General features: G+C 39.6%; 1 protein-coding gene across 10 annotated transcripts in view; it reads left to right on the forward strand.

Moving 5' to 3' along the window:
- The window catches only part of NDST2 (N-deacetylase and N-sulfotransferase 2), a 129,813-nt gene that overhangs the window by 51,372 nt on the left and 54,054 nt on the right, over positions 1-24,387 (forward strand). The gene's annotated exons all lie outside the window — the stretch shown is intronic.

A 24,387-nucleotide genomic window follows, 5' to 3' on the forward strand; every position in this document is an offset into this window, starting at 1 on the left:
GGTGATTTTTTCTTGGTATTGTCACTGTATCATTAATCATAGAATCTGTGCTGTATATCTGTAGTGCTGTATGATAGAACTGGAGTGCATCAGCATTTACTTCCATATATAGATGGCAAGACTGCGATACAGAGAGAAAATTAAAGTCAACTTGTCTAGCTCTTGGAAAAGTCTCCTGCATAGGAATGGCTGTAACAGCTTCATGTGTGGTGTAGCTGTTAGTATATTAGGCCTAAGGTTGTTTTAGATTTTAGCCTTTTAGCCTTTCTGCTTGGTACAATGTACTTTTCTTTTGTACACAGTTTTTCAAGACGTAAGGATACAAAAATGAAGCAGTAAGCTTCTCCAGAGTGCACCAGTAGTTATTTTTGGCAGTAGCTTCCTGTACTTTCAAAAGAAAAAGTGTTTGTTATGTTTTAAGTTACTTTATCCTTCAAACTTTTGTGGGATGACTGTGCACAAGATAGGAAAGTGCACATTTGCAGTGCACATTTGTTGCACTGATATTTGTATTCTTCCCAAGCATGGGTGCATCATGTACTTACCCGGGCCTTAAATTACAGAGTAGTAGATCTGTAATGCTGGATAAAGTCCTGCTCTATTCAGGGCATGTGGGAATGATTCTGAGGCTGTTGTGAAACAAAACACTAAGTCATGCACATCATTGAAAGATTGAATTTTGGAATGAAGATTTGCAACGTATTGCCAGAATAGAAAAGCTTCTGGCATGTTTGTGTCTTCGTTCTCCAGATGTCTTAATTCTTTCCTTCCTAATCTGACTTCTCTTTTCTTCTGTTTCCCTCTGTAATCTAGATAGCTTAGAGGAGATGAAGACAATTAAAACAGAAAGTCTTAGCATGGCGAAAGAGATAAAGTATTCTTCATGATTGTTGGAGTCAGCTCCTGGAGTGTAATGTTTGAACAATCGATTTCATTTCTCATCATCTTCTGGGAACAGGGGTGGTAATAAGAGATGTCTTCCAAGTATTACTTGCAAGCTTCTTATCAGCTGCTGTGATGGACCTTGTCTGGTACGAGAAAGCATACATCTTCCAGGCCTTTGGGATGTGCCCATTTCATGTTTCTGTGTACCTGTCCAGTTAACCAGTTTGCTTCAAAAGGGAAAATTTAGAAGTAATGAGCAGTCACACTTCAGGGTTGGCTTTTTGTGCAGCTCTTTGTGTGGGATGTGTCTACCTGTTTCTGGATTGGAGTTAGTCATCACTGAGTTTGGGACAGGCATTGCAGAGTTCACCATGATTCAGCTAATGTGATTTTTAGCAGAACAGGATTATCTATGTTAAATTTTGAAGTTTTGTTTTAAACCTGATGTCACTTTTCAGCAGGGATAGACTCCTTAATGTTCTTGTTACCATGCTCTAGAGGAGTTGCAGGAACAGTAACATCTATGCTTACTGTATAAGGCTGTTTACTATTTCAGGAGGTGATTTGTGCCTTTATCCAGTGTCTCTTAATAGGAACAGGGTGCAGCCCTCACATCTTTCTGCAGAAGGTTTTATAGGATGGCAATAACTACTGGCATTGCAACATGAAGGTTTTGGCTCTCCATCACTTCCCCTTGATTTGTGAATTCTTCTCACCTGCACAGTGCTGAAGCCAGGAGTTGGACTTGATCCTTGTGGGTCCCTTTCATCTCAGGATGTTCTGTGATTCTTTGTTGCTTGCAAGTGAGGGGAAGTCAGTGGTCAGCAAAGCCATTAGCTTGGTAGGTGAGTATAGATGACTGAAGGGGTTGAATTGTGGCTTTAGTGAGTGGGTAAGGAATGGATATTCTGCTTTAGATGGTATCTTGGAGATCCTCCGGCCTCAACCTTCCCACAGAATTACTATGTTGACAGGACAGGGGTATGATTTCTCTGTACTATCTTCCTCTTTGTTTCTGTACCCATTCCTTTCTTTTTCTCTATAGTTTTTCTTTAAAGAACTAATGTAAAACCTCTTTTGAAATTTTCATGTTTTTAATAAAATGAAAGGGAGGTGCATAGGAGCCTCATTCATCACCTTTTGTCACTGGACTTGATTTGACATGAGACTACAGGAAAACTTTGGCAAGTTCAATGATTCCCGTGTGGGGGTAATAAGAGAGAAAAAAGCTGTCAGTTGAAAACAGCAGGAGCTGCATTAGCAAATATAAATTAAACAGATGGCTAAGATACTACAGCTGTCACATAGAAGCTCCAGGAAGATCTTTAGCTTAGAACTGCAGGAGGCTATTTTGAAAGGAAAGATGAAAAGAACAACAAAGCGAACTTTAGCGTGACGAAAGAGACAATAGAGGCATTCAGATGACTATATGAGACTGATTTTTTTCTTTACCTCTTTGCATCTTATGACTCTAAAATTAATTAAGGATCAGCTCTTATAAGGTCATATTGCAGATTTCCATACGGTGGGTTTGTTTACTAGTTTGGAGATACATTTTAGTAGTCTTGTGTGAGATACTGGCTCTGATGTATATCCCAAGGAGACAGGAGAAATGTGACACATTCCATACCATTTTGGTCTTCAACTACTTGTTTTACAGCTTTTTCAAGAAAAAGATCTTATTGAGTAATTGTTTTTAAATAAAGTGTGTGTAAATGAAATGTTGGAAGTGCTGATATTTTGCTAAAGGTGACACCTGCATTTAAAATGTCTTGCGTGTTTCATCTAAAGATAACGTTGTCTGATCAACTTTCAGCTATGAAGTAACTGCTCTGCCTTTGTAGAAGTAGTTATAAACCAGCATATATGTATATGCTGTTTAACAGATGAGGGTAAATGGAATTTCAGTGCTGTTTTTAGAGGCCAAAAGGCAAGTAGTTTCCAAAATATTGTGTATATATTTTCCTCAGTTAGGACTACTGATTTGTCTTAGATACTTTATGTGTAATCAGAGACTGATCTGCTGCCTTCCCTTCAAAGATAGATGAAGATTTGAAGCTCTTATTTTACAATCAAAGAAATAGTGCATGCAGATGAATATCTAGACTTGCTGATCAATCCCCCATTCAGTTTGTGTTTTACTTCAAAAAGAAAAAAAAAAAGTGTATTTGTGGTTGACTTTTAAAACACTGGTTAATATGCAAGAAATTCTCAGTTTTGGGTTGTACTGCATCCCTTTGTGCAAAATGAATACATTTTCAGTTGTGGGTTTTTTTTTTCCGAACTGTGTTGTTTATTTACCATAAAATCATGCTTGCAGGTAGCTCTATGTCTGTACTTCATCTGTTGTGAACTGGGCTCCTCGTGTAACTCTGAATTTCTCTTGTGATTGCAGCTTCATACTTCAGTATAGAGCAGTACTGCTGATAATATCAACTAACTGTCATTTCTATTCTGGAAGTTTCAATTCTACCTCTATAGAAACTTTGGAGTGGTTGTAAGACGTAAGAAAAGTGAGAGCAAGAAGAGCCCTTAACTTGTAGGCATATTCCCTTTCTAGCATACAAAACTGGAAGAAACAGAGTTGGCCTTGAAGTGTATTTGAACGTGAGAATGATAAATGTGGGATATCTGTCAGTGGTGGTGGAACATTTCTGTGTAGGTGACCTTCCACTGGGATGCCTGGCCTCAACCTCCACATATTTGCTGTTAATCTTTTTCTCCGGTGTTTTAGCTACAGTTCCATGACACGAGCTGAAACAGAACTAACTGGAACAGGAAGAATCAGTGGGGAAGGACAGCCTTCCTTTTAAAAGTGGATTACCTTAAATTTTTATGCTGAGTATTCCAAAGACAAGAATGAAGTTCAGCTGAAAGTCTAGTTACTGTGTAATGCTTTCTTCTGTACTTGATCTTCATGTAGATCTTTTGGTAGTATCAGAGGACAGTGCTGTGGAGGATGGAGGGATAACATTGCTGCCATGCTGTAGAAAGGCCAAATGGAGTGTGCTCTGACCTATGGCATGGGGAGAATGCTTTTATAGTTTTTGAAAGTGGGCCGTGACATAAATTTTCATGTCATGTAAAGTGTTAATATCTAACTCTCAATTGATTAGGAGCAGCTGCTTACATGCAAAGTGTATGCTAATGGGAAAAGGAAACATGATCCAGCTTTTATTTTATGCTCTCATGACAAGAAAGTGCTTCTTAACTGAAAGCAAGTAAGCCCAACATTTTAGTACTACAGCTTGGTATATTGCTTAGCTAACTGCACAGCTTTGTTGTTGTTTGGCTCTCATTTGAAACTTGTTCTTTTTGAGCCTAGGCCAGAAATGACAAGTCTGATTTTTCGGTCAGTGCTATTCTGCATCCTATATAGACAAATACTTTGGTGACTGAGTAAAAGTTGTGGAGAACATGTAACAATTAGAAATGACGACTACTTATTATGCTTATTGTTTGAGAGATTACATAAATAATTCTTAGGTAAAACAGCACATCCAGTAGTTCTGTGGGTTCTATACTGCTAATGTGGTAAATAATACATTACTGACTAATTTATTGTAGCTAATTTGTCTTAATAGTAGAGAAGATGGAGTTTCATGTTTTGCTTTAAAGTAGATTTCGCTTTACCTTTCAATGGAAAGCAATTGAATACTGCACAAATCTTGTTAATGAAACTCATCTTTTTCATCTGGAAAACATTTTCCATGTTGTTAAGTAATTTAGTTTTCTTAACTATGGCAGTTTCTATCTTTGGATTATGAGCTTCATTCCAGGTTCAAGCACGTCTGAACTGAATCAGTTTTTCTGGAAATATTTAGCTAGTTTCTGACCTGAAATATGAAATCTGGCTCTGTCGCGTTGTGTTACACCATTGTGCATGTGAGTGCTGAAAGACTGCTACTGCAGATGGATATGAGCACATCACTGAAAAAAAAATATGGTGATCTATAGGGAAGAAGCCTTCCAGAGATGTGAGAGAGGTGAGCTTCCTTTCCTTCTGTAAGCAAACCCTTAGGTGATAAGAATGTCTGTAGACTTTCAGCAAGATGTAGGAATACTGAAAGGCAATGTGTAAACACTCTACTGCTGCTAGTGCAGACTCAGGATGACACTAAACGTGTCTAGAAAGAAAATGGCCACTGATCATTTGGGAACTTGACATGATGGCACCTCTCTGCCTTTATTGGGGGACAAATTACAACTGGGCACTTCACGTTGCTCTAAACTTGCATGAGGAAGTTGGGGTTTTGAAGAGAAGATAGTAATAATAACGTGCTTAGGAAATGACTCTGACATAAGCTAATTTCTTGTACTGCAGTCTGTTCCTTACAGTCATAAAAATCATTTCTAGGCCTTCATTCTGGCTATGTTAATATTCTGTTCTTTTCCATCTGGCAGAACATAACTGACCATGGCTTAATCTTAATGCTTTTTATTTCTTTAGCTTCTTGCTACTAAGAGGAAAAACAATAACCCCCAAATTATTTTTTTACAAGAAAAAAAATGGAAAGCCCCATAAGTCAAGTACATTGCTGCTAAAGGGGTTTCTTCACTGAGGGCCCTGTTGCTTCTAGCTAATTTACGTGAATAAATGAATGCAGAGAATTTGTATTGTGGAAGTGATAAATGCACATCCTTTATCTGCAGTCTCCAAAATGCACTGACCGGAGTTACTGTTCAGGGCTTCGCCAGCATAACTGTGATTTGTTTAGGTTCTGCAGAAATTACCTTCGTTGTCATACAATATCCTACCCAGTTTGATTCAACTGAAAATGTGCTGCTGCCAGTAAAACACATTTTTTTCAGGGAACTGGTATTAGCTGTTCTGGCAAAATAACCATTTTGCCTGTGTAAACCACATCTTTACTAGGCAGATTTGTTAGTATAGCTATTTTAGCAAAGCCTTTCTACTGTAGAAAAGACCTTATTGATAATACTGTGAGGTTCCCACAGTAGATGAAAGGCACAATACAAAGGGCTTTACAAACATGAATTAAGCTTCACAACACCCTTGTAAAATAAATCGTTCTTCTAGCTTGCCAGTGTCTAGTTTCTTTTAATATGAGATGTTTTATGGGGATAAGAAGGAAGGCAGGAAGATTCAGAGTTGAGGGAATTAATGCCTGGTAGCATTGTAGCATAGATAAGCTAAACACATTTCTAACCTCTTGGAATCCTCTGATATCTCTGTTTGAGGTTTAAAATATCCCAGTATTTTGGAGTATCAAACAGCTACTGGTTACTGGTTTTGCCTGATCTTTGATAGTATGAGTAGTTACAGTGTTTGCACTTGGCAGTTCTTTTCATTTTGAAAACCTGGAGCTGGCTTTTGTGTATGTGATGTTCTCATTAATGCTGTGTTTAACTACAGTTCTGTCTGACTAAACCACAGACTGTGAGTGTGTGTAATTCTGAGTATGAACAAATTATGCAGTTTAGGGATCTCAAAGGGAAAGGGAAGAGGAACACAACTACTTTTATTCACAAAAGTAGCTTTAAAGTGTAGTAATTCAAAAGTTAAGAGATGTTTCATATTGATGTTCCCTATATGGTCTTACTTCAGACATTTTTATATGTTAATTATCATGCAGTCTTTAATTATATGGTTGCATTCTATTTATTCCCTTTCATCTTCCAGAGAATGAGGAACAGAAGAACTCTGCCAGGATGTAGGTTAGTTTTCTCTTTACCATTCACTAGCATCACTTCTGGATTCAGCCTGTGAACTCTTGGGGCAGGTCCATGTGTTTCAGTAGTCCTCTGTCAAACACTGTGTTCTGGATTCTGTATTAATATGCCTATCAAAAATTTAAGCAAACTGCAATTTATCCTCTTCCCAGTTCCAAACTTGAGTAAATGTTTTCAAAAACAAGGTACCTTTCCTCACCAAGAGTAATGTAGTGAGTGTCTTACTTTTGGAAAGCTGGCACAAATTCCCTAAATTCTGGAAGATGATGGAGACATCTGGACTGAGTCTATTCCCTGTCCTAACCCTTCCCGCGTGTCAGAGGAAGTTCCAATATCTGTTTGCCAGTGTGCTTGATCCTCCCAGAGCTGCATGATCTATTAGTAGTATTTTTGTGCTCTGTTTCCACAGCAACAGCACACTTTCCCCTCTCCTCCCCCCCCCCCCAAAGATGGCTGTTGCTTTGAGAATTAGACCTGTGGAAAAGCTTGGCCTTCTTGTCCTCTACTGAGATTTGTGCTGGCATAGGTCATGAGAGGGGTGGGGAGAATGTGACCGTCACTGAAGCTGCTGTGGTTATGGAGTGACAGTGGAACAAATGAGTCCTACTTAATTGTGGGTTTCAGTGTTACTAAAATGATTGTGTTGAAAATGTTGGCTCATTCTAAGCTCTGTGAATGAAAGTCCTGGAACTGTGACATTAGTGGCGAACATTTTTACTCTTCGCACATGCTTTTGTAATCATGCAGGACCCACGTCCACTTCATGCATGTGCTCATGCACAGTACAAAACCAGATGTACGTTCTTCTGTGCAGCTGCTCATAGACACTTCTTGTGTGTATGTTACATTAAGAAACCTAGCATTCTGTTCATCGTAATATTGTAGGGAAGGGAAATGCTGTGTTTAATTGCTCCACTGAAATAGGAAATAAACATTACGCCACCTCTTTTCTTATGTTAAAGCATGGGGCACCTCCTGTGGTAGTAAGACTCTTTCAAACTCAGGTTTGCCATATATTTACAGAGAGAAATTAAACTATCTTGTATTAATTTCTAGTTATAAACACATCTAGATATACGTTTCTTGTTAAAGATCTCATATTTAGTTTGAAAATGAAGACCACTTCAGTACTGAACCTTTTAAAAATGATATCAAGTCTCGCATCACTTGATTTCAGATCTATTTCTGATTATATATGGCTCTTTCTGACAGCACACTGAAGAAACCACACATTTTACTTTACTTCAGAACTTGTTTATTAAAAGACCAGGGTGTAAAATTCCATGACTGTTTAACATTCAGTAATTTACGATTAAGCTGCTTGACACAAGTTAAAATTTATGTTAATACTGTCTTGATTAAACAGCACTCATTATCACTCACTGTGATTTGGCCAAATCAGTTTCCTAACAGATGTCTCAATAAAGGAGCCATCCTACTATAGCATGTCCAAATTAAGTTGAGTGTGTTGCATTAATGTTTTGCACTTACATGGCATCTTTTATTTCAGAGCACTTCACACAATTGTGATTGATATTGGGAAAACAGATTAGGTTAATATTATGACCAAAGCAAATTTATAGGTTTAAAGAGCTACAGGACATTTTGTACTTCAACAGTTGTCTTGCAGTACAGTTTTTAATGTTTGATATAGTCTAGTTGTGGACTTCATTCAATGGAACTCTGTTTATGTAGCCAGAAGAAAGTCTGAGTTAACCCTCTAAAGGTTGGAACAGGTGCCTCCGGAGATGCAAAATATTTCAAACCTCAGCTTTGGACTACTTTTAAGTAATCTTTTCTAGCCAGTCTTAGACTCTTTGGTGCTCTTCATGCCTTTCCTCTTTCATTTTCTGTTAAAATTGTTTTATCGACATAGGAAATAGTTGTGATTTCCCATCTTTCCCTTAAACTGCTCTTTTGTGCCTACTTGCAGCCTCACTCAAAACTCCTGTCATATAGACTGTGCCAAAGTAACTGGTAATTCCATTACAGAAGATGGCTTTTTCCATATGCATAGTTAGGATCACAACTGTGAGTAAAGACATTCCTCCAGAAGTCCTCACCATTTGCTTTTATATATTTTATTACTTCATTTTGCATATATAGAGGAAAGCTAATCCCAGACATAATTGTGCATATGCAAATCTAAGGATTTTTTCTGTATTCAGTTTCTGTGCCTGTAATTCATTTTTCCAGCTTCCATTTTACAGCCTCTTCAGCATTTGGAAATTGTGTTATAGTTGTAATATAGTGCAAAGCAAGTTAAAAAAAAACAAACTCTAAACAAGTCACTGCCTAATTTTTTCTGCTAAAGAATTAGACTAATCACATTTTACATTTACTTAATGGTTACATTTATTGATCGTATTTTACAGATAGCATAACTGAGAACAGACACTGAAGGCAATTTGCCCAAGATCCTAGTATTTCCTGTAATTCTGGTTGTGTTTTCCTGATTTGATTTGGAATATCCAATTAAGAACGATATGTAATTTCATAGATGTGTGATGTATCAAGTTTGTGGCTCATCTGATAACATTTAGACTCACCATTTCCCTCTGCTGCATGCACCTGGCTGGATTTTCTTGTAACCGCAACTCATTTTATTGTCAAATTTTCCCAAACTTAATATGAAATGAGTCATGTATTAAGGTCAGTGGCCATGTCGTATTATGAGATGAATAGTTCAGTTGGATCTCAGCCATTCTTGAAAGAAATGTGTACTTTTTCCAAGTTTTAAAACTATTTCTTGCATTTTTGAGTCTTTATATAATTCAGAGACGGGGAGGGAAGGGAATTTTTTTAAGTGAAGGATGTAATATTTCATTGCTGAAGGCAAATGTTAGAAAAGCTGAGGAGCAGTGGGGAGCAGGCTGTGTGGAGGGCATAGTTTTGTAATGATGTCAATCGCTTGCATGTAGTGTGCAGTGCAGGAAGGGCTGTTTGTTTGTCTGTTTGTTTTCAAAGAACTGTTAGCCCTAGGCCCAGCTGGATGCCCATTCTGAATGCAAGCTGAAGATCTGCTGTTAGTAGCCATAACGTAGCAGGCAGTAGGCTGTATAGGCGAATTTCCTTCACAGTGCTTTGCAATGAAGGGAGGTAGCTCGCTCCTTTCTCAAAGCCTACACTCTGCTGTTTGGGCTGTGAGGTGAGCGGAGGAGTGGGGCTGTGGCTGTGCCAGCTTCTGCCTCCTTTGGCAGTGCTTGTTGGGGTCAGTTGGGTAAGCTGGCAGCTTACCAGGGTCTGCAGAGTGCTCCCCTCCTGACCCCTCTGACTCCTCAGTCCCTGCAGTCTGTCGGTGGCACCGCCCGTGGGGAGCTGCTAGCTGTGAGAGAGCTTTGGGTTTGATTTAGTGCTGGTGCTATAACGTTTAATGGAAATGAAAGATACGGCAAATGAGAACTGGTGAGAGAATCATAGAAGCCTTTCTGAGACATTAATGGTCCTCCTAGTGGAGTCCTCTTACATTATTCATGCCCTTTGAGCCAAGCTGAGCACTCTGCACTCCTGTAGTAGAAGGTAAAAGGAAATTAACCCTGTGGTTATATATTGAAATTTTCTTGTCAAAGTAATAATTTTGACAGTGTGTTGAGGGAATGGAAGCATATCTGAAAGGGGAAAAAACAGATTTCAACTCTGAGCTGATGTAAGAGTGCTCAAGAGTACTCTGCAGGAAATACAAAGAGCACTTGAACTTATGTGCAAGGTCCTGAGGTCCCTCTGTAGGGACCTTCCTCGTCAAGTATGTCTTCCAAGTATCAAAAGGTACACCTGGTAGCTGCAAGATCAGCTAGTGCTCTGAGCTTTCCAGTTGATGCTAAGAAAAACTTTGCCATAGAAGGCTTTGGCATGTTCAGATTGACTGTAGTAGTCACGTCTTCTCAATGCTTTGTAGATTAAGTATCAGAATCTGTCATTCCAGCCTAGTTGTAGTAGATATTGCTGTGTTTATGATTGTTTCTTTGATGCTGTGTGTTTTTTCTTGGGCAAACTTCCTTAGGCATTTTCTTCTGCCTCCTGTTTTTAACTTATCCCATGGTTATATACAGTTGGACTGTGTGCTCAAGGGAGCTTTTAGGAAGGGCTCAGAAACGGGAGGCTTTTAATGCAATGGATCTATATAGGTAATTGATCTGGGATATTTGTGCTGAGGAGGTGTCTTGTATCCAGCTTTTACTCCCTGTCCATTCCCCAGCTCCTCTGAGGTTTGACAGCAAGTATCCAGAATGTAAAACAGATTATGGCAAACTAGCAGAGAATGACCTCACTCAGCAGTTAAGAGCAACTTTGGGAGGGGAGCAGAGAAAATAATTAAATAGTGTTCTTTGCTGGTGCACAAACTTTGATTCACTGTATGTACCTTTTGTAGGTACGACTAAAATATGTTACTTTGGAGGAAGGAAAGAACTCACAGTGGAAAAATCAGTATCTGTGCCAAGCACTGACTGACTTCTGAGCACAGAACAGAACACAGGTGTGCCCAGTGCGTTCACAGGCTTATTCCTTCTTTTTCCTTTTCCTCTTACAGAAAATCATGTTCAGGGATAATATGTTATTTGTTATCTAGAAGCGTAAGCTCTATGACTTTTAGGTTAAAAAAAGCATTCTGCAAATTTAACTCTGCAAAGTATGTGTTTTATGGACTGAAGGCAGTTGCTTTGTTTGTATCAAGAATTGATTTGTGTCAAGAATTTGATGTGTTTGCCACCTGACATATGCCTTAATGATAATTTGATTAAAAGACTGCTTGGAATGAAGGGCCTCAGTGCACAGTGTATATCTCTAGACTCCAGTTTTCAGGAGAAATTAAAGGTGTTTGAGTGACAGCAATAAAAACAAAAAGAAAAATGATGCATGAAATGCAGTGATTATTAGTGGTACACTGAGTGTCATAACCTCCTCCTTAAAAGGCTCTTTAAGATGGAGTGAAAGAAAATAATAGCTTTGAAGACTTGTGAAGGTTGTCCTGCTAGGACTGTGCTCTTGATTGTGCAGCCTCATAGCTGCATGAAAAATGAGCTGTTGCTGTTTTACCCATTCAAGGCTGCTGAGCATTTCTTTTGCTGGTAGATGTAGCTGGATACTGTTGAAATCCAAATATTACTAATGGAAGCTTTTGGTTGATGCTGAGAAACTGTATTGAAAGTTTAGTATTATTTTTGGAGTATGCTAAATATTTAATAGTTAAGCAGTTACACTCTTTGCCCTTGTTCTTTTAGGGCATATCTTTACAGCTGCTGCTGATAGCAGATAATTTTTTTTAAGACAGTGTTGTTTCTACAGTGTCAATCAGCATGTGCAATCTGTAACAAAATGCATTAAAAAAGGTGCCAGAAGATCCAAAAAGTCTCTGTGAAGGGCATTGGCAGTCCAGGTTTTCCCACTGCATGCCTGTAATCTTATGTGACGGAGCTTTTTGTATCTGCTCTTGGTTAATTTTGTGAATGATCTCTGTATTGCTTTATGGGGAAGTTCTGTCCTTCCGTAGGTAATATTTGCGAATTCCTTGTATGCTGCCAGTTTAAAGACAGCTCGGTTACAGTCTCTTTAAAATGACACAAGGCGGTGCAGTCAGGCAGGAGCCCCGTGCCCGCCCCCAGCACAGTCAGCAGTGGTGGGGTCCTGTTCACCTCCGTACACGGGCAGGAGAGCCTTGCTGGGATTTCAGTCCAGCTGCCACGTCCTCCCCCTGGCAATTGGGAAGGTGCCCGCGGAGCTGTGAGGGGTAAGGTGCCAGTCGGGGACTTGAAACAAAGAAGCTACGTGCTTAGCTTCCATTGCAGTCGGTAAATAGGGAAAGTGAGTGGGAAATAAAAAGCAGTAGTCAGAGGATGAGAGAGCAGAGAAGCACCACTCCCACTCTCTGTCAGAAGAAGTGCGACAGGAAAGTCCTGCTCTGGAGAACAGGTAAGCATAGCCTGGGAAAAACAGGGGAGGGACTGCAGTGCCTGAGTTTCACATAAAGCATGCTGGCTCCATTTGAGTGTTCTGTGTGCCTGCTATGCTTAATAATGTCGGTATTTGTAGAGTTCTAAGCAGGCTTTGAAATTAGAGCTACGTTGAGTTAAGGTAGAGGCCAGCGTGTTGCAACTGTTGGCTGAGCATTGATTAGAACTTTGTGTACTTTTTTATTTTTAAGCTATTTGACCAAAAAGAAAATCTAGGAGTATGATTTCTAATTGATAATTTAATCATTATTGCAGTTTGATGTGATAAAAATCAGTGCATTGTAGAATGCAGTTGTTTTTCTGCATCCATATTATTTTTCTTCATGGTCTAATTAAACATATGAAATGAAACTATTGGGCTTGGATTTTTCCTCAGACATGCAGAGAAGTACGTAATTCCTATTTTCAAACTTTGATCCGTGCTTATAAGTTGTTACAAAGCAAGGCGATCCCAGGTAAAAGGGAAATGAGCATCTCTCATTCAGACTGGTGTGCACACACAATGGCTGTGCCTGGGAAACTGGTAGGGACCAGCACTTTACACAGCAACTCCTGCAGGCACTGGCAGCAGTGAAACAGAGGACATTTTTAAAAGTAGAAAAGCAGTGGTAGACAAGCCCAGGGCTGCTTATATGGAAGGAATTGGTTCAGAAGATGTTATTTTCTGTTAGGTTTGCTGTTTCTTGCTCATGTCCTACCTCCTCACTGTTTTCCCATCTCTGAACTTCCAGGACTGTTTTCACTTGCAGGCAGGGCTCCCTTCCCTTACATTTGTCCTGCAAGGCTGTGAGAGACAATAGCAAAGCACCTAAAAAACACATAGGTGTATTGCTTGTATTGTTGAGAGAGTTTTATAGCACTTGGGATGGTGATTGCTAGAGGCACAGCACTGCTTCCCGCATTTTAAGATAGAGTTGAGTGGAGATTGCACTGGAATGGAAAGGCTGATATGAGTTGGAGAAGCAAATACAGGAGAGAGCACTTCAGAGTGGTTAAAAAAAAATAACAAGTGTTTGATAGGAATGTGTGTACATAATTAGGAAAAACTGCTCTTACATCTATATTTTTATCTGTGTTCTCTTGGGGAAAACTGCTTTCAGTTATCTGTAATTTTGCATATATTCCTATCAGGACAGTAGAATTTGTAAATACAAACCATCCTTGATACTGAACCTTTGGCACATCATCTGTATGTCCCTTCAGATGTCATGTACACAGTCCTTCCTTTCAGTCAGAGGCTGCAGAAACCAGCTACATGTTAATCTTGGAGGTAGGAGTGCCTGGAGCAGCCTCACCCATGACCCCTATCTGCACACTGTGACCAGGGCTCTGGGGACAGCCCTCAAGCTCAGACTTGGGCGTTCAGTCATCATGGGTCATGGCTTGAGTGGTGTGGTGGGTGTGCCTGTCTCTTCTTTTGTCTCCAGACTTTTTTTTCTCAACAGGCCTTGAAACCACACAGTAAGTGATGTGTCTCCTGTCCCTTCTTGGCCTGGTCTCCTTTTGCTCCTGACTGAACTCTTGGATGACCCATGGACCGAGTTCATCACTTGCCTCGCCTATGACTGTCAGTGTACCTCATCACCAACACACAGCTTTGCTCACTAAGTTCAGATATGGTGGGACTACAGCCCATGACTGTAGTCTGGGGTCACCCTCCAGCTTTTTGTTCATCCTCCCTTGATGAAACTAGCCCTTGAGGTACCATCAGACTATGAGGCATTGTGCCAAATGAGTTGTTTCTGGTGAGGAGTAGCCATAAGAGGTGGAACAGCTACTGTCATGATCCCTGTCTCCTCTGAAGCTGAAACAGTTGGAATGGAAAGGACATGAGAGCACAGGGTTAGAGTGTTTCTTTTTTTGATGGTGGTATTTTAGTTTTTTTCTTTTTTACAGGTATCCCTACTGACCACACAAAGCACTGGTGAATAGCACGTGGCAAACAGCCAAAGTCCCGTTCTCTGTCACCCCATACTTTCTGCAGGACCAGCAGTTGGTGATAGTGGTGGTGATGGTGGTGGTGGTGGTCACTATTTCTTGTTGCTGGTGTGGGTTTATGAAATTAAAGGGATTCGAAGTGAGGGGAACAGCTTATACAGCAGAAAGCATGAAATCATCAGGCAGAATTTGCAGGAACTGTTTCCTGCCTGTTGCTTCTTCTTACAGTGAACTCCTTGCATTCAGATTTCGCTCACTTCAAAGCTTTGTGTGTCTATGTACATGAATGTAGCTTTTTAACTTCTCGAGCAGCTGCTGCTGAAGAAAGAGGCTGTACTGTTGGTATCAAAGCTGGCAATTTTAGAAGTCTCAGGTATGTCTGTCCTTACCCTTCAGTTACAACAGAAATTTTAAGGTATATGAAATAAGGACTGGAGCAGTTAGGAAAAGAATATGGCTTTTAGATGAATACTATTCTTCTTACGTGAGAATTTTAAGGAAAACCATAAAGGATTTATATTGGTAGAGCTGTCTGAAACATTTTTCACACTGTATCATTTTACGCTCTCAAGAAGATCAAGAGGACTACCCAGAAAATGATTGCTGCTGAAGTTTGGCTGATAATTTTCCAGCTTTGCTTAAGTATTTAATATATTAATTAGGGTAGTGGAGATATCACAGAATGTATATCTGAAATAAATCTGTTACTCTAACCCAGTTCACTGCTCAGGTATATTTTGCATTCAGAGGTCATTTATTTCCCTCAGAGTGGGATGAATATGACATACTGCTGGTGCTTCTACATGTCACTCCTTCACCTTGTCAGAGACATGCTTAACATTATTTTGGCAATAATTCTGTTGCTAATTCTCTTGGGTGTTTCTAGTTCCTAGCTGCTGTACAGCATCTTTAATATTAAATTCAAAATGGCATCTGTGTTTTTGTATGCTGTTCTGCTGTATTGCTTTTTTTTTCTTTTTTTTTTTCCCCTGTACCTTTACTACTGTGGTTGAGGGAGGACCTTTTATATTTTGGCTCATATCTTGCATTTTTCACCATGGTCTTGCTGAGTACCTACATCTACTGTTAGAACAACACTTGCTCCCAATTGGGGGACTACTGAAAGTAGCAGGGCTCAGTGAAGGTATTCTCTGTTGATGGTCCATTTAGTCTTTATAGCTCATGGCTTTCACTAGATACCTCAGCATTTTGTTTTCATATAGCCATTATCTGATTTTGCTGTTCTGCTGGGAGCATTTTGAAGTTCTGACACTCAAACTGTTTGTTTTCCTGTGTTTATATAGTCTTCTTTTCCATTAGAGCTCGAGAGAGGAAAAAAGCTTCCTTTTTGGTCACTACCCATTACTCAAGCCCATAATTTGAATTAATACAGAACTTAAAAGATAGGTCTGTATGTCTGAACTGTAACGATGTATTTTTTTTTTTTCTTCCCTTTATTTTTCTAAGAGAAAAAAGTCATGCCTCACTCTCTTGTCTGAGAAAATGCTGCATTTCTGCTGCCGTTGCCATTTGGAAATTTGTTGCCAACATCACTTCTTTGACCCGGGGTTTTGATTGTATTGCCCCTTCCTTTATACTCTATTATTCCTCATTAAAAAAATAAGTAATAAGTCATTTTTTTTTTCTGTGGCACCATATAGCTTGTTTTACAGTGGAGGCAATGGAGGCAATAACAGCCTCCATTCCTAACTTCATAAACTGTCAAAGTTTTCACCTTCCTGTGTTGCTACTCATGCTTAGGAAGGTCTCTCAACAAATCTTCAAAATACCTAGAAAAAAAAAACCTTATTTAAAAAAAATAAGACTGCTGTTCCAGGCCTTTTTTCTCATTTTCTGTTGCAGCTTTACCTATATATATTTGTTTTCTCTCTTCTTATCTTTGAACTACACACTTTTTTTTTTGTTCTGTATTTGTGTGTCACACTTCATAAGACTTTATATCACTGTGGCTGCAGTGATGTAATTTACAAACATGTTGTGCCTGCATAAGAAACCGCTACTTTTGTGTCTCTTCCAATGCATGTAGTGGATCAGAGCATCTGTCCATCAACATTCAGAGTCCTTCTGTTATCAGCAGTAGCTCTTAATTTTGAGAAAAAAAGATCTGTAGAAGATGACTAAATTACACTTTTCCTGGATGTTTATTGTGAACCTTCAGGAGCAGAAAACATGTGCCTTGAAGCAGGCGGGTTTCTGTGCTTTGTGATGCTTATTAATATTAATTCAAATATGCTTATTATAAATATTAGTATTTCATACTATTCTTAACATCACTGTTAATGTCAGATGAGGACTACCAGCTAATGGGGTATGTTGTGAAATTAGATAATCTCAAATCAGCCGTTTTTTTTTTCCCTATGCCTTTACTGCTGTGGTTTCATTGTGTGTTTCTGAGTTTCACTGCATGTTCTCCTGTTCTTTTGTTAGAAAAACAATCTAATGGCTCTTAATCTGTTTGGTTTCTCTTGTTGACTGTTTTGGACTTTTTTGTGTATTTCTTGAGCCTGTCTCCTTTGTGATTTTGAGAGAGGAGAGAGTGCAAGCAGAGTTTACATTGTTTTCTTCATTATTTCTTTTCAAACAGTTTCAATCCATGACGTTCTTCTGTTGTTGTAGGGTAAAGCAGTAAGAACTAACCAGTGTCACAGGGGAGAGAACATGCTAATTCTTTTTGTATTGCTCACCTTTTAATTCCTTATACATGTTTATATAACTTAATTTGCATTTTACTGTCACTGTTGAGCACACAGCTCAATGAAGAAAGGTGTCTATTTTTCCTTTTTTTTTTTTTTAAGTTAGTAATTAATTAACAACCATTTATATACATATGTTAAAATAAACAGTATGAGTGTTTATAATTTCCACATTTTCAGTACTGTGTTTTTAATAACTTTAAAATAGAATGCTGCATTCTGTTTCTTCTTAGTTCAGGTCTCCTGAAGGGAATATATATGTAAATTATTGTTTGGATTACAGTTGATTTGTATTGCCTAAGTACGTAGTGTCCTCATCACAGGTCACGTGCAAGCTGTTTTGGGTGCTTTGTGAATGCAGCACACACGCATACACAAAATCCTTCATTTCAACTCGTTTTCTAGCTGAAGAAGTCAGATTTTATTAATCTAAAGCTCACCGTGCCATCATTTCTTCTGCTTCAGATCCCATTTGCTACTACAAGTCTTTAAAATTAATTTTTCTACTGCTAGTTTGATTAGATCAAATAGATACATTTGCTGCTCACTGGTGCTACAGTTTTATCAGTTGTTACTGACAATTGCTTAGTGTCAGTGTTGCATGCCAGTTTTCATGAATTTTTGTATCCTCTATTTTGTACTATGGTTTGTATAATTGAAGGTTGTTTCCATATGGATTAGATTGTTTTTTTCATAGTAGTGAATGTTTGTATTAGAGTCTTAGTAATTCTCTGCATATTACAAATGTTTTCCTACCTCATTAATGTGGTATTCCCTGATTTATAACCCAAAATGATCACAGTCCGTTGACTTCTGTCATTCTACTACGCTTTGATTTTGCTTGTTTCATCATTCTTTTCTTACACGGCATAGTAATTTTCTGTCTTTCTTACACCATGTGTCATTCTGCATCTGGATCTTGTGCCCCAGATGTTTCTGGTCTAAAACCGGGACAGAAATTAACCCTCAGTTCAGAAGATCTCAAACGCTGTCTTTTACCACTTTAGTAGGATCCACTGATATTCTTGAGAAGGGAGACGTTTTGAAAGGGGCCAGGGCTAAGTGAGAGCTCTGTCATTTCCACGTCCCTCTTCTATGGAGGGTACCTGGATAACAATGGACTGCTCAGATAAACCAGTTATCCAGATGCGTCTCCCCCCATTTTCCTTTACCACCTACCTTGTGGGCATTACTCAGTATTGCTCTGTCCATAGCCAGCTTGCAACAGTGGCTGTCTGTTATTTGCTCAGGGCTTATTATCCACTTGTCAGCAATTGTGCATTACTTCCATATTACAGCTTCAAGACCCACTGTTGTCATCAGGACTTGCTTGATCGTGTTGGGTTGGCTAGAGAGCTGGTCACTGCTACAAGAAGTCTGGATATAATATAATAAGCATGAGAATGAGTAACTGGTGGCAGGAGATAGTTGAGAGGAAAAACCTAAGGGCAGAATCCTTTCTCTGAAGGTTGTTGTTGTTTTGTCTCACTTTTACCAGTATCTTCATCTGTCGGCATGCTGTGTAATGGGGAATTCTTTGATGCTTGCCAGAGCAAAAGGTCGGTGGGATGGTTCCTCTGTTTTATAGCAGCCAGATGTATGATGCAATATGGAAATGTTTTATTTCTTCAGTGTTGGATGCCTATAGGTGTTGTTTGTCAGTACGGCTGTGAAGACAGATTCTTCATTGTCCTCTTCAGTTCATCTGTCCCAAGGTGCTGTTGCCTACATCTCCTAACTTCCTTGGTGTCAGTGAAAGCCTAGGCAATCATGGTGATGTAACTTCTATTTTTATGTATGTGAGGGCTAGGGAAAGAGTTGCCTAGCTTTCAAGAACTTCATCATGAGCTATTAATGTTCCTCTTGACTGACTACTAAGGGTGCATCCAAACGAGAGGCTGGGCAGCAGCCCTGGCAGGGCAGGCAGTAGTCTGTGGGCAACCTGGGCCATCGCCACTTCAGGCCGTGCTCCAACAGAGCTCCCAGCTCCCCAGCACAGCCTCCTTGGGGTGCCCTCAGCCTTGCAGGCTCCTTGTGCCTGTGCTTCCTGCCAGAACAAGCTCTCCCTCATCCTGGGAGCTGCAGTAGATCACTAATAAACAGGAAAATGCGAAACGAAGTTCATGATGAATAGCTTTACAGTCCCCTTCTCCCACCCACCCCTGCTCTGTCCTGGGAATTTGCTGCCCTGCCCACACAGTGACCAGAGAGGAATCTGGAGACATTTGCAAGATAATGCCATATCAGATGTTCTGTTCTCACACTTTCTGCTTGTATTTTCAAAACTGTTTACATATTTCCTTTCATTTTGCATGAATAAGCACATCACTCTGAGACTAAAAAGGGGAAAATGCATTTACAAATGTGTGAAGCCACATAGCTGTAATAAATTGCTTTAATTACATATGGTGTGTTTAGTTTCTGGAAGCCTGTTGTGCATTTCTGCCTCCAACAAGTAGCCTTTCCTGTTTGCTTGCTGCTGTTTACCAGGCTGGCTGTCCTCCCAAAATAATCCTCATTCAAATTCTGTGTTCTCTACAGATGCTTATGGATCTTTTTGATCCTCTCACACTCAGTATCAACTCGGGTGTTGCTCTGGCAGTCAGCAGAAGGTAGAGACGAGATTTTCTGAAGTAGGAATGTGGTACCTTACCGTATTTTTAACTGTTACCTTTTTAATCTGTTTTATAACTTTTTTAGAAAGGTACAAAGTTACAGCTCAGAAATGTCTCAATTGCCAGTTCAGTTTTTAGGCAACAAGTGAGCACAGGTGGCTGTCATTTATACCACCCTCCTCAGGCAGTCGCAACGCCTGGGTACTTGAGCAGTGTTGCTGCATACTTTTCTGCAGTCTGTTTTTCACGGTAAGTGCCGTGCTCCTCCTGTATTCCTTTTGTTTACTGTTTGAGATGGTTTGGAAGTTGTGCTATCAAAGTGCTTTGGCTTCTTTATTTTTGGTTGAAAAAAGCTACAGCAATATAAGGTATAATTATGCTATCTTTACCCCTGACTAAATAATATTTAACAGCCTTTTTTTCTTGTCCACTGTTATTTGTATTTGACCTATTTTTTTGGTTGCTTGTTTCAATCTAGAATTATGAGCATGCTTTTGAACTCTTCCATCCTTTATATAGCTTTGGAGTTGTGAAGCTCAAGTTATTCTGTACAACAGTCAGGACTAACTGAAGGTGTTGTGGAGTGAGGAAGGGTCTTAGTTTAAAGTCTGATAACTTGAAGTTGAAGAGGAAGGAGCAGAGGTTAAAGAGAAGCTTTTCTGTTTTCTTTTGATGCCTTCCTCTATCAGCTGTAGAAGAAAACTGTTCAGTACTGTTGGGATTAAATGCAGAAGAGAACTGACAATCAAATTTTCTCTTCCTCTGGAGAATGACTTTTCAGAAGGCTCAGAATCAATATGGGGAGCTAAAGCAACCCTTCACATTATGGTTGCCTGTGAGTGCCCATCCCTACCCTCAGCCTTTTCTTAGGAGGTTCTGCCAAACTGATTCCAAATGTCAAGAGCTAACCTTTGTGCAGTCCTTCAGACAACTGCAAAACTGGTAGTGTTCATCTGCTCCTCTGTTCGTTATGCAGAAGGGAGATAGAGGTTCAGGAAGGAAGAGCAACTTTCTGTAGATGTTGCTGTGCACTCAGGATATGATGACCATATTAATGAATTCATCAATCACAATAATCTGATTAAATTGATGAGGGAGAGGGAACCAACAGATGATACAAATAGATTATTTTAAGATATATGAGATACAAAATTAGTGACTGACTCACTCAGCATTTAAATGGAAGTGTTACACAAGAGGTTTATGGGTAACGAACATAATAAATTACAGTGTCATTTTTCTGAGAGGGAGGCTCATGTACTGCCACAGGGGCCTGTAAATAAATCAGTGGCAAATTACTGAGTGTAAGAAATATCATATATGCATTACTTCAGGTTTTTATAGTACAGATATGTATGGTATATGCCTTTTACTTAGTAGTGGAATATAATAGGGACAGTAGTATGGTGAGGGAGATTAGCATGGGTTTTTTAAGCCTTGTACAGGCACTTTGGCCAGAACCTGGTGAGTGTGTTTTTAGGCACATAGGAAACTGATACTTGAATAGGAAGGGAGTTGCCTCATGTCCCTGAGTTTCAGGGGTCAATCCCCTGGAGTACAGAGATAATGGAAGGGGAGCTTTCTGTCAGGGAGCATATGTTTTTGTGACGATTACACTGTGTATAGATTAGGACTTCTGGGAGGGAGGGAATGGAAAGATGTGCTTGGAACACAGAGCCATCTGCCAGTACCTTGGCGTAGTCATTTCATTAATGAGAAGCTTATTAGCTTGAGTCCAGCTGAGATAGACAAGAAAGGCAGTAGATAGGACAGAAATTATCATCCAGCCACTGTTAAAATGGAGAAGAGACCAGTTTGATAAGCTGTAAGATCTGATTTTGTTGAAAGAACTGTTCTTGTTCTACGTGGTAAGGAAGAACTAGGCTTCATGCTGAAGAATGTTTTCCTTAATTTTGTGATGCAGAGTGGGATGTCCTTTGGTGGAAAAGATACCGAACTTACTGCGTGTTGGAATTCATAAGAATGTATGGTACTAGAAACAGGAAAGAACAGTGATTTTTACTGAGAAACTGTTTTTGCGTCAAATAATCATCCAGTTGAAAGTGCTGTGTATTGAATATACTGTAATTCGTATCTGTGGTGACAAAGGATTGCAGCTGGAAGACAAAGATTATGAGAATGCCACAGTCTCATCGTGGCTATGCCAAGAACCTCAGGAAGCGCAGTCCTGAGCTCCATGTGAGCCAAAAGCTCTGAGGTATCATGAGCAGGCAGAAAAGAGTGCTTTGGGGAAATGGGCAGCAGGTAGGTGTCTGTGCACTCCGTGCCTCTTACCTCCCATTCTGGGTTCTGCTGCTGCCCCAGTGTCTGTGCTCTGTTCCTCAGTTTCCCTGTTCTGCAAGAAAAAAAAAAATTACCCTGTTTTGGTGAGATCTTTGCTATTATTCTGTGGATGTAGAACTTAAATGCTATTTCATTTAAACAGCTCTGCTTTTCTTTTGACAGATGAGTCAGACTTGAGTCAGGGTTGAGGGTGAGATAGCAGAGCCGTTGCCTGGAGAAAATAGTGGTTAGAAGTACTAAGTGATTTGAACATTGTTATTTGGAGTGATTTCCGTTTTGTCTGCTTTCATACTCAGGTTGGATTGGTAGTTAAGCTGCAGGGTAAGAATCAGAAAAAAAGTGTTTTCCATGAAAAGCTCTATAATCTGCAACGGCCTGAGTCCACAGGAGCGTAGATGTTCTCAAGAGCTGGTTGCAAGGGATATGCAATTCATAAAGAAGATGGTCTGCTAAATAACTCTAGGACAGGGAAAATTTCTCTTCAAACTGCAAGGATATAAAAAAAGGCAGTTTCCACTGAGTGTTTTGCCAATTTACCAAGTAACTTAGGGGTTACCAACTTCTTCTATTGTAAATCTAAAGGAACGTGCATTTTCAAAAAATGAGTAGAAGATATGAATGTCAGCATACCTAAACAGAGTGAGCCTAAATTGAAAGGGATTTGGTTAGTTGTTAATTCTACAAATTCTCTTCTTGTATTGTGGAGGGGAGAAGAGATAAGAACAGGCAATGGTTGAGTCCCAAGGTAGAAGAATGTTTTTATGATACTAAAACCAAAAGAAACAAAGGGAAGAAAAAAAAAAACAAACAGAAAACCAACTTTGCTGTGATTCATGTGTAATGAATAGATAGTTCCATGCAAAAAATAAATAATAATATAAGTGTGTGTGTGTGTGTGTTTTAATACTGCATGTCCTGGTTATTTTATACCTAAATATATGTGTGCATAGTAGCACAACATAAGATTAAATCCTGACCCTCTGCTTGTTGAATTCAGTGGAAATACTTCTGCTGGTTGTGCTGAGCATTAGATCAAGTTCTCACACTGACGTTTAGGTGTTGTATAAAGCTTCAGCAGTCCTTATGCTTTTGCATAATTTTTTCCCACTTGCCTTAACACGCAGCATCGTTGATCCAAACTCTTGAAGAAAAAAATTAGTCCTGCACATTGGGCCCTGCTGTTTCATCTCTTGAAACACTGATAGTATCATACAGTGATAATAGTTAAGTGCCGTGTCACAAGCTTTTAACCTGACAGAACATGTATTTTCTTTCTCAAGTAGTGCAAGAGTATCGCTGGTCCCACAAGGGCATGGTAGGTCAGGCTTTTGGCTCAGTCTGCAAATCTGAAAGACTTTGCACTTAGTGAAGCCATAAAGAAACCTCCAGCTGGCTGGATGCCTCTTTTAAGAACACAAGTGCGGCCTTATTCAGGGTGTTGCTCAGACAAAGTTGTATATGCTTCCATCTCTGGGGATGAGAGGACTGGGAGGGGGGCCTTCAGCAACGTTCCAGTAAAGCCAGGAAAGTCAGAGGTTTACAGGAAAACACACAGAGTTTAATCACTGTGAATCACTATTAATCACATCAAATCATTATGGAAAGGTAAAATAAGGGGGAAGAGAAAGCAGGAAAGCAACAGAGAGCTTTTAACTTGAGGCTTGAAGAGAAGGTAAGAAGGGAAGCAGAAATTTTCATTTCACTGTAAGCACAAAAGCTCTCTTAGCTGTGTATGTGGACTGTGAAATTGCAGAGCTCTGTGCAGCGTCTCCCTTCCAGCAGCAGAGCACAGAGCTGAGTGCCTGCGCTGGGAGCGTTGTGTCCAGCTTTGCTTTAGTGCCTTTCTGGGTCAGTGGTTCTCTAACAATGCCGTACAGAGCTGCTTTAGTCGCGCTTCCATGAGTCAGTCTCTAAGTGCCAACACTTCCCCTTAAGATAACCCAGTGTCTTGGAGGATCTGCAGGCTTTTCTGGCTAGCTAATCTCAAACCATTTATGGTGTTCCTTGAACTTGGGTTGGTTGATCATGTGTACCTTCTTCAGATGCCATTCTTCCTGACAATTCAACCGCAGTCCAGTTGTTGACTTCACAATACCACGTGAAAGGATGTGGCCAAATCCTTGCACCTGTAGCATTGAAGGAATTGATACTCCTCACATTGTTCTTACACTGCTCTTTCGCTAGAACAATCTATAGCGTTGTCTCATTAAGAATAAGGAGAAAAGAATTACTGATTCATGCAAAGGTTTTTTTTTCCATGCATAATAAAGGATTGAGTAACTGCATCAT

This window comes from Phasianus colchicus, chromosome 8, assembly GCF_987193195.1.
Source record: "Phasianus colchicus chromosome 8, bPhaCol1.hap1.1, whole genome shotgun sequence".
Lineage (NCBI taxonomy): Eukaryota > Metazoa > Chordata > Aves > Galliformes > Phasianidae > Phasianus > Phasianus colchicus.